The sequence below is a fragment of the Equus przewalskii genome, chromosome 10, assembly GCF_037783145.1.
Source record: "Equus przewalskii isolate Varuska chromosome 10, EquPr2, whole genome shotgun sequence".
In the NCBI taxonomy this organism is placed as follows: Eukaryota; Metazoa; Chordata; class Mammalia; order Perissodactyla; family Equidae; genus Equus; species Equus przewalskii.
In genome coordinates, this window is record NC_091840.1 from 13,812,035 (window position 1) to 13,822,896 (window position 10,862).

Consider the following 10,862-nt stretch of genomic DNA (forward strand, 5'->3'; position numbering starts at 1 on the left):
TGGAGCACCTGCTTCGAAGAAGGCTCACTCTCATGGCTATTGACAAGAGGCCTCAGTTCCTGATCACTTGGGCCCCTCTGTAGGCCTGCTGGAATGTCCCCACAACGTGGCAGCTGGCTTCCCCCAAAGCAAATGATCCAAGAGACAGCAGGCAAGAAGCAATGCCTTTTACAACCTACTCTTAGAAGTCACTCACCAGCATTTCCACCAGATTCTATCTGAAGCAAGTCACTAAGGCCAGACCGTAGTCAACGGGAGAGGAACTAAGCTCAGACTTGAATTCGAGGACCTGTTTTAAAAACACCACACTGTAGGTAGGGGAGACTTCCATGGCACTGACAGCCACCCGGAAGAGAAGCAAGAAATCACTCCAGTTGTATTTTTGATGGAATGATGCTCTTGTCCCAAAGAGCGTTTCAATGGGTCTTACTATTGCTTTGTATCTTTTTCTCTTCCATTTTTAATTAAGCCTATTCTCCTCTATAAAATACACACTTAGTGTTGAAAACTTGGAAAATACAAAGAAGTCAAGACAAAATAATAAAATTCACCCAGCATCACACAACCGAGAGACAACCACTGATAGCATTGTAGTTATTTCCTTCCTTCTATGAATATTTTCTTACATTGTGGAGAACGTGATGAATCTACAATTCTGTATCCTGCTTTTTCTTGTAATCTTAGTGCATATATTTTCTTCAAGTCATTGAGAACACTTTGGCACCAAAAATTTTAAATGGCTACCACTTTCCATTATACACATCACCACAATTTTCTTACTAATTCCCCTATTATTGGACTTATAGATTGTTTTCAGTTTTTAAATTATTGTAACAACTCAGTGATGAACATCTTTGTTCTTAGAATTTTGAAAGCATTTTGATTCATTTCCTCCATTAGGTTCCCAGAAATAGAATGACTGAACATTTTTGAAACTCTAGGTACTTATTTCCTTTGTTTTGTTTCTTAAAGCCTTACTTCCATGGTAACGTTTTCTGGTTCTTGGATCAACCAGAAACTCGTGTTACTTTTCAATCGATATCAGTGTTGTCCTTGGCTGGTTTGTTGTCAAGTGCCTCCATTCCTTCATTCGTTCGACAAATATTTACGTGAGCACGACATTAGGGGCCAGGACTGGGCTGCATCTTAGGGAGGCAATGATTACCAGAGCTCATAGTCCAGAGAAATTTTGGCTTTTGTCTCTTTCCACAGGATTTGAAGTGGCTTGCAAGTAGGACATTTGAAGTGGATAATAAAATAAAAATAGAAGGTCAGTACCGAAGACGATAAAGACATGAATATATTTCCCCCAAGAGTTACCAAAATTGCTGTCATTGATCCTCAAACTTGGCTTTGCATTTCTTAGCAGTCCAAAAAGTGGGAACAATGACCAGTTATAGGGTTCTCATAACTGGAGAAGAGGGAGCGTATGTGTGCCTCCAGGAGTGGAAGCCTTTCCCGGCACTGAATTCTGAAGGAAATTTCATGGGAATGATTTTATTACACAGAACAGAGACTGAGCAACGGAAGGAATGAGGTCTTCAACAATATTTCGGGTTTTCTAAAGCAGCAAATGAAGTAATAAATTTCACATGATTTTTCTTTAGTGATCTTTATCAAGTTAAGGGCCTAATATTGAAATGCAACTTCATGAAGGTAACCGAGTGAAAAGGAACTCCCTAGTCTCCGGTGAGCAGCCAATGATGGGGTCCAACTGGGTTCAAGAAAAAACTTAGAATTCCTGGAGGAGAAAGAACAATGAGATGCCATGTTTTGTCTCTCAGCTTGGCAAAGATTAAGCTTTCTTTAAAGATTAAAACCCAATTTTGGCAAGAATTGGGGACGCCAGCCCTCCCATACACTATGGGTCAGAATTTAAATTGGTATAATCTTTCCAGAGGGTGATTTGGCACGAGGTAACAAGAGTCTTAAAAATGTGCTTACACACAGCGATTCTGCCGTGGGGAATTGTTCTTCCTAAGGAAATAGCCAAAAATGCATACAAAGACTTATGTGCTAGGACTTTGTTCTGCTCAGGCTTCTTGGTTTGCAATAAATACAGATGGACCCACCCAGGGGCTGGAAATCTCTGGATGTGAGGCAGCTCTGGCAGCTGGACTTTTTTCTGTAATTCACGTTAGCATCTCAGCTTCTCTTTTTCTTTGTATAACTTTTTATTTTGAGATAATTTAAGACTCGAAAGAATTTGCAAAAAAATAATACAGAGTGTTCCCACATACCCATCACACAGCTTTCCCCAATGATAGCATCTTACATAACCACAGAACATGATCAAAATCAGGACATTGACCTAGTAATGCTATTACTAAACTACAGACCTTATTCAGTTCCCACCAGGTTTTATACACCGTGTGTGTGTGTGTGTGTGTGTGTGTGTGTGTGTGTAGAACTATGAAATTCTATCTTACATGTAGATTCATGTAACCACCACCATATTCAGGACTGAGAACCGTTCTGTCCAGAAAGAAACTCACTGTGCTACTCTGGTAGTCATACCCCACCGCACCCCTGCCATAGCCCCTGACAACCACTGATCTTTCTCCACCAGGATAATTTTGTCATTTCAAGAGTGTGATAGAAATGGAAGCATGCAGAATGTACCCTGCGGAGTGTGCTTCTGCATCCTCAGCTTGTCTGTTTTCTCAACACTTGGGTCGGCCATACCTTCTCCTGGCCTCTCCTCAGCCTATGTGGGTCTCTCTGGGTACTTTTGCCCTGAGAGAGAGAATCCCATGGCCTACCACACTTGCAGGTCAAGCCCCGCCATTACCATGGTCAGTGGTAAGCCACGGATTGGCCGTCAGAGGTCAGGTTCCCACTTCCGGTCCAATCATCAGTGGCTGAGGGGAGTCAGCCATTTGACATGAAACATGGCCCGCTCAGCCCACCCTGTCATCAAAGAGATAAGCAGAGGGAGGTCCCCTCCGAGGAGGGGCTGGGGCTGGGCAGATGCCTTAACTGGTGTCTCTACTTTGCTGTTCACTGGGAAAAGTCCAAAATGTCCGTGGCCTAGCTGATAGCCACTCCTGTGTTCTTCTTTGCTATTAGAACCCCAATTTGGGGCTGATCTGGGGTAACCATGCGCTTTCTGGGTTCTCTAGTGTCCCAGAGGATGGACGTTTCCTGTCCAAGCCAATCGTGGGAATTCTGTTCTCCTTGCCAATGGCTGGTTGAGGCAAGTACATGTGACACAGTGAGGCCTGGGGGAGGACTCCTTCCCTGGGCAGGGGGGCAGATCCAGGAGAGGACAGTTTGACCTCAAAGAGCTCCTGACGGTTTCTCAAGGATGACAGAGCATCCTTCTCTGTGTGTGGTTTTTCCAGAAGTCCTTACCCGGGGATCACTGGTCCAAAACCCAGCGCTGCAGCAAGAACAATTTATAGCAAAACCAGAACCCAAACCAATAAACTAACTTTGGAGAAAATATTAAAGGCCAGAGAGGAGCTGCTGGGAAATTTCATTAGCCTGAAAACACCCAGAGTCATCATTTTGTGAGTTAGGACTATCAGAAGTGATGTCCTCGCCTCTGGGAAGGCAGCCGTCCCCCTCACCAGGCACCTGCCACTCACCTGTCTCTAGACTGTGCTGTGCTTGGAAAGGAGCAGAACCCTGTCCCCTTGTCCAGGGGCTTTTGACTCTACAGAGTGCAGGTGGCTGTTGTTGGTGCCAAATGAGAGGGGGATTATGTAACTCATTGTCCAAACTGGGACACTTGTGAAAGTGAAACAGAGCTGTTAATTCTTCCGGAGCAATGAGCATAGACCAGGACCATCCAAAGCAGATGGGCTGGAGGGTCACGCAGCGATTGGCCCACTTCTGGTGAGAGCTGCCCCCTGCCCACCCCACCCCGCTGCATTTAGGGGAGCTGCCCGTCCCCCCTCTAAGCATGTGACTCTGATACTTTATCTATTTTAGGGTTTCCTAGCCTTGGCCCTACGACATTTGGGGCTTCATTATTCTTTGTTGCGGGGGCAGCTGTCCTACGCCGTGTAGGTTGTTTAACAGCGTCCCTGGCTTCTGCCCACTAGATGCCAGTAACAGCCCCCGCCCCAAGTTGTGACGACTGAAAATGCTTCCAGACATTGTCAAAATCCCCTCGGGGCGCACTTGCTCCAGTTGAGAACTGCTGATCTAGTCCTTGTGTCAAGGAAGGACGTCAGGCCTGGGGTGCACTTAGGGGTTGGAGCTTGTCTGAACAGTTAACAAGTCTCCTCGTCTCAGGGCCTAAAGAGAGGAGCCGCTAAGTGGTTGGCACCAGGGCACTGGAGGACCCCTAGGGAGGAGGGAGAAGCACGCTCCTTCCTTTCCAGTGTTGTTCGGGAAGCCCCACTATGACTCGCAGGAGCTGGGGTTTGAGTGGGAGACCATCCAACTCTCCCAGCCGACACAGTCCCCAGGTCTCTGGAGAGCCAGCCTGGGGGACAGTCCATTGGCCAGAAGCACGTTGTTCCTGTGATGGGGAGCACTAAAGCTCAACACCGTCATCCCACCGGGGCAAGCTGGGCGTGTCGAATGAATGAATGAATGAATGAATCCCAGTTCAATCTTAAACTTACTGAGTGACCATGGGCAAGTGCATTTAGACCATCTGATCTTTAATTTACTCACTTAAATAATAAAGGAAAGAATGCTACCTGCCTTACAGCTGTGCAGGATGAACTTAGACCCTCCCGTCCATTCCATCAGAGGCAGTTTGGGAGTGCCAGAAGTATCTATATGGGGATGGCTACTGTGGCGACTAGGGGGTCTTTATAAGGAATGCGAGGCCTGGAGGGAGATGGTCACTGCTTTAGCACAACAGTGAGCCAGCTGTCATTGCACAAGGAGGGGGTCAGAGTCAGGATCAGAGGAGTAAGACTGTCCCCAGGGGAATCCAGACCGCATTGTCCTTAGAAGAAAATTACAATTTGCTGTGGTGTGTTTTGCTCTTAGGTAACTAAAAAAACGGTGTGTGTGTGTGTCTGTTTCTTTCACCAGTGCAGAAATTTATCAGGATTCAGAGCCAGGGGAGCCTTTCCCACATTGCTGGGGCCACAGCCCACCCCACTTCTCTGCTGCGCAGTCGGCAGGTCTGGGCAGAAAAAAGCCTCAGTTAACGTGGAGCCCAGTGGTCTTCGGCCAGAGGTGACTTGCTCCCCAGGGGACATTCGGCCATGTCTGGGGATATTTTTGGTTCTCATAAATGGGGGCGGGATGCTATTAGCATCTAATAGGTAGAGGCCAGAGATGCTGCTAGACATCCTACAATGCACAGGACAGCCCCCACACCCCCTCAACCACATGTCAGTAGCGCTGAGGTTGAGAAACCCTGATGAGCCTGAGGTATTAGGGTTTGTCCTACACTCCAGGGAAGTTGGGCTGCATCCTCCATCCCCTGGGGAAGCTTAGGGGTTTCTGCCCTTACCCTCCCCATGAGAATAAAGGAATGAGTTAGAGGTTGCATCTCCATCCTCTGAGGTCGTCCAGGCCTTTCAGTGGAAAAACTGCTTCTCCTCCTACAGAGACCAGCACTCAGGTTTATGGACGACACAAGGTGGTCCTCACTGGGACATGGGCTACTGGCACTAAGCAATGCCCACAGACTCACAGATGACACCCCAACCAGGAGAGATGTAAGCTAGTATTCCCCCTGCCAACAATCCTCCCTTCCCGCCACCCACCCTCCTGGAGGGTGCCAGAGCTCCTGGCACATCCTCATTACTCAGTACCAGGTACATTGGTGGTGCCCAGAAGACTTCTCCCCCTTTGTTCCCTGCCTGCCTCTCCTGTGCTCTCAGGCTGCCAACACCTGCTCTCAGCAAAGTGCCTGGCACTTTAGTAGCTGACTCTGAATGATCCAGAAACACCACCCTCCCCATAGGGATTTAAAACTGAACAAGCATTCAAACCTAAATAATTACAGTTACATTTGCTACTTTTTGCCAGACCCAGCGCTACAGATTCTGGATGTATTGATTGTCTCCATTATTCTCTCAACAAACCCTTGCGGTGTGCATTATGGGCGATAAGCCTATTTTTCAAATAATGAAACCAAAACTTAGAGGGATCCAGTAGTTTACCCAAGTCACTCAGTCAATAGCAGAGATGAGAGTCAGTCTCAGACCCATCTTACTCCAGCGCACATGCTTGTAACCCGCTGGGGCTAAATAAGTTACAGGCATGAGAGGCACCACTTCCTGGAGCAGTGGAGCCCCTGACCAGTTGCCCCCCGCCACTGCAAGCAGCCTGACCTTTCACCCCAGAGGGCCATCTGTAATTATCTTCGTCTTGAAAAAAGGCGGGAAACACAGACTGCATCAAACCTCCTATGAACGGACAGAAGGTCCACCAGGAAATTTTAGACATTTACCAGTAGATGGCAGTGATTGAGGGAAGCGGGGAGATCTTTTTATCCCCCTGTAGGAGCAGAATCTCATGATCTTTACAAGCGATGGCTGAAGGATCTGTCATTCTTAATCAAGGTTTCCAGAAGCTAGAGGCTTCCAGATAGCCTGAAGCAGGTCCATTTCTTTGAAAGGCCAATTTGTCATACCTAGAGGTTGTCCCACTTCCTAGAACCACGCCCAGAAGAATCCTGCAGACCTTTGCTTGCTCTGAAAGGACAGCCAGAGCCCCTGGAAAAGGAACATGGCTGAGACTTCGAAGACTGGCTCTGCCCCTTCCCCACCCCCATGCTCACCGTTGCTAAGCATCTCCTCAGACTCCTTGCCCCGCTGGCTCAGTGTCATACCCTTCACACCCTGTAGGAGGACTCTGGTAAGAAAAAGGAAAGTAACAAGGGTTGGTGAGGATGTGGAGAAATTGGAATCTTCATACGTCGCTGGTGGGAATGTAAACCAGTCCAGCCACTGTGGATGACAGTCTGTCGATTCCTCCAAAATTGAAACCAGAACTGCTATAAGATCTAGCAATTCCACTCTGAAGCGTACATTTAATAGAATTCAAAACAGGTGTTCAAACAGATACACGTACCCACATGTTCATAGCAGCACTATTCACGATAGCCAAAGGAGGAACAACTCAATGCCCCCAGCAGAGGAACGGATAAACGAACTGTGGTATATGCGTGCAGTGGAATATTAATCATAAAGAGGAATGAAGTACCAATGCGTGCTACAATGTGAGGGGGCCTCTAAAACATTATCTAAGTGTAAGAAGCCAGACGCAAAGGGTTATATATCATATGACCCCATTTATCTGACATATCCAGAATAGGTCCTTCCATAGAGACAGAAAGCAAACTGGTAATAGCCAGGGGTTGGGGAAAGAGGGAATGGAAGTAATTGTTTATGGGTACAGGGTTTCCTTTTAGCATAATGAAAGTGTTTTGGAGCTACATAGAGGTGGTGATTGCATAACATTGTGAATAAACTAAATGCCACTGAATTGTTCACTTTAAAATGGCAAATTTCATGTTATGTGAATTTCACCTCAATACAAAAAAAACCTTATTAATTAAAAAAAGTTAATGTCATATTTATACCAGCCTGGGCAAGGGTGGGCTGGAGCCTCATAAGCATCCTTCCTCAGCCTCTGCGTGGCGAGCATCTGCCGGTTTGGTAAACAGCCTCCGTTCCTTCTTCCAGCATCTCTTCCCACATTTTCCTCTGAAGAACTGTACCCACCATAATTTCTCAGTCCAGATGCCAGTTACACGAGTCAATGAATTCCCTTTCTGGTGTTCTCGCACTTGCAACCAGAACAATCCTGACGGGTACAGTCAGTTCCAATGTTTCTATGGAGCAGCCCTAGTTTATGTCTGAGTGCATTGCGAGTGACGGCTGAGAGAGGCTCATGTTGCAATTTGAAAATTCTAGCTTCCATGGCTCTACTTTAATCCACACAGAAAATTTCAAGTTTCAAGTTTCATTAAAAACATTAGTTTATAATGTAAATGTACTTAATGCCAATGAACGGTATGCTTAAAAATGGTTAAAATGGTACATTTTATGTTACATGTATTGTACCATAATTTAAAATAGTAACAATGTTATTTTTTCTGGTTATAAAATTAATATGTATCCATAATTTAAAAATTTTTTGAACAAGATCAAAAAGTATGAAGGAGAGTATAATTATTGCCCATAATCTCTCTTCCATAATATACCAAAACACTTTGGTATATTTCTCTGTAGTCCTTTTTATTTTTCATGGTGTATGTATTTGTATAATTTGATTTTTTCACAAAGTGGATCATATTATATATACAATTTTGTGTCCTGGTTTTTATTTAACTATCTAATAAAAATAACTAATATTTGTATACTATGAGTGTTTTTTTCTGTACCCTTAAATTGAAAGCTTGATTTTTAATGGCTGTATAATATTCCATCTTATGGATGACGTGCTTATCCTAGTTGATTCCCTGATAGTAGATATTCCAGGAGTTTCCTAATCATCTCCATCATAAATAAGGCTCTGATGAATATTGATCATTAGATTCGCAGAAAAGGGATTACTAGATCAAATGGTTCTAGCAATTTCAATGCTTTTAATCCATCCTGCCAGATTGCCCCCAGAAAGTTGTCCCTTTTCGCAAGCTTTAGTCACTGCCTGGGGGAGGGGTCGGACCTAGCCCAGATGGGAGCTGGAGGGTCTCTTAAGCAGACCTAGGGCTGGAGGACACTGTCGTGGCTGGAAGGGTACACCTGGCCACCGTCCCTGCTGTCTGGCTCCTCAGTGACACACACAGCTCCCTTCTCAGATGCTCCTGCTTAGAAAATCACCCTCATTCACATCTTTCAAAGCTTTTCACATTAACTTCAAAGCTAGGGAATGGATATTTAAGAAGCTATTTTCTGTCATCTCAGGAGTCAGGTAATTGGGGAGGTGGCTGGAGCCTGGCCTGGCTTCCTTTGTTCTGAAACACGTGGACACCTTCTTATTTCCTGGCCTCCCTTTCTCCTCACTCCCACCCCACCCTCTAGGCTCTTGGCCCTTTGTTTTGGAGCCCTCCCCAACCATGCCACTGATGTCTGCTCTGCAGCTGGCCTGTGGGAGGTGGCCATTTACTTGACCCGATCTTAGGTGAGCTGAGCTGCCCACGTTCCCTTCAAGCTGTCTGAACAAACTTGCTGGGCTTACAGCCATAGGTCACTCTCCTCATGGGTGGAACCTCTGGAAGTTCTCTAAGGAACTGTGCGTATGCCCCCTGACCTATTTACACCTTAGCCCCTGTGAATTCATGCTAACGGTGGCATGGATTAACTTATCAGATGAGATTGATGTCTCCCTGAGGCCTAAAGGCACAAGTCACCAAGCGGAGAATTTTTATAGGGTTTAGTAGAGAACAAGGAAAAGTCTAAGACTATGAGGCTGTAATCACCTTTTGCAAAGATCCCCTGCTCCCGCATTCCTAAACTCTACAGGGAGCTGTCCAGGTGCTGACCTGTTTGAAGACCATCTTCCCGGGCCACCTTCAGACCTTGTTGTCCCGCCAACATCTCTTTCTTCCCTATCCCTGCTGTATGCAGCCCCATCCAGGGCCTTCATTTCAATGTCATTTCCTTTGACACCCTGCAACTTTCTCAGCGGTCACAATGCAGAGGAGCCTTCATTTTATTGATGGGCTCCCCTGCTCTTGGAACTGTTGTATAAGCAATAATCTAGTTGCCAAGGGGACAAATTATGAGAGCAGAGGCTGAACAGCTGGTCTTAGGGGACAGGGAGGGTAGCTTGGAGAAAGGCCAGTTGGATGTACAAGCGGCTGCTCGGTCACCCGGCGGGGACATGAACGGCTGTTTGAACACTCCCCGGTTTCACAGTCCACTGCATCAAAAGGAGGAGAGAGCACATTCTAATTGAAGAAAAGAAATCAGTTCTTAGCAAGCCACATATGGAGCCCTGAAAACACACTTAGTGGCTGTGGGCAGGAGAGGGGCGCTAGCTGGGGGCATGGAAAACAGCTCAGACTGAACTGAGATGGAACAAGAAGGGGTGTAGCGAGGTCTGAATGAGTAGGGGAGGGGTGAGACAGAGCCAGTATCTCTGTCAACCCCTCTCCCATCAGCAAAGTCAACTCCAGGAGGGAGAGAGGCGAACCCACAGGACTGAATCCGCGGGGAAGGAAGAGCAGGTGGAGAAGCAGCCCACCTGGAGGTTTGGCACAGCCCCCTTCTCGGTCCCCACCAACCTGCTAGAGGAAGCACTATTTGGTGACCCAGCCTCCCCCTTGAGGAAGAACAGAGAATCAGTCTTTTTTCTTGAACCCCAGTATTCCTCGAGCCCTGAATACCTGTGGCCAGTGACCCTGTCGCTGGAGCCTTTCCTGTCTGCCCAGTCATCTGAATGTGTGGCCCCCAGCAGCTCCCTGGCTGCTCTGCTGAGACCAGATCCTGCGTGCCTAGGCCCTGACAGCCAGCCTAAAGGTTCTGGCTGCTGTGCCCACTCCCGGTGTGAGTGGTGCCAACGAGCATGGGGCCTGAACACGCCATTCTCCCTTGAGCACTATAATTTGGCCATTTCTAGGGCAAATTACTTCTTTAAGTCTCCAGTTCCTCATCTGGAAATAGGGGCTAGTAACATCCTAGCTCATAGGGTCCTTGTGAGAACCAAATGTGTTAGCACAGGGAAAGCACTTAGCAGGGGGTGGCATGTAATTGATATTAGATATTATTGTTATTAGCCAACCCTCCATCAGGGCAACTCTATATTGAGCTCAGTTCTCTCTGCTCTGGCCTTGCCCAGTTCTGCCCCTGGCCCCGAAGTCTTCACTGGGCCCTCTTCCCTCCCTCCCGACCCCCTGACACACACACATATACACACCCCACATGTCTTGAGGTCATGCCCATTTCAAACTTCATCTGGATCTGTTGAGAACCTCTGATTGCCTCCATCCCAAC

At 46.8% G+C, this 10,862-nt stretch overlaps 1 long non-coding RNA gene across 1 annotated transcript; it reads right to left on the reverse strand.

Annotated features, from left to right (window-relative positions):
• Positions 1 to 1,481: 1,481 nt before the first annotated feature.
• LOC139073860 (uncharacterized) lies at positions 1,482 to 9,587 on the reverse strand. Its single transcript, XR_011522956.1, has 3 exons — positions 9,410 to 9,587; positions 6,701 to 6,774; positions 1,482 to 1,741 (listed from the first exon to the last, which is right to left on the reverse strand). It is a non-coding gene; the product is annotated as an uncharacterized lncRNA (long non-coding RNA).
• Positions 9,588 to 10,862: the final 1,275 nt, after the last annotated feature.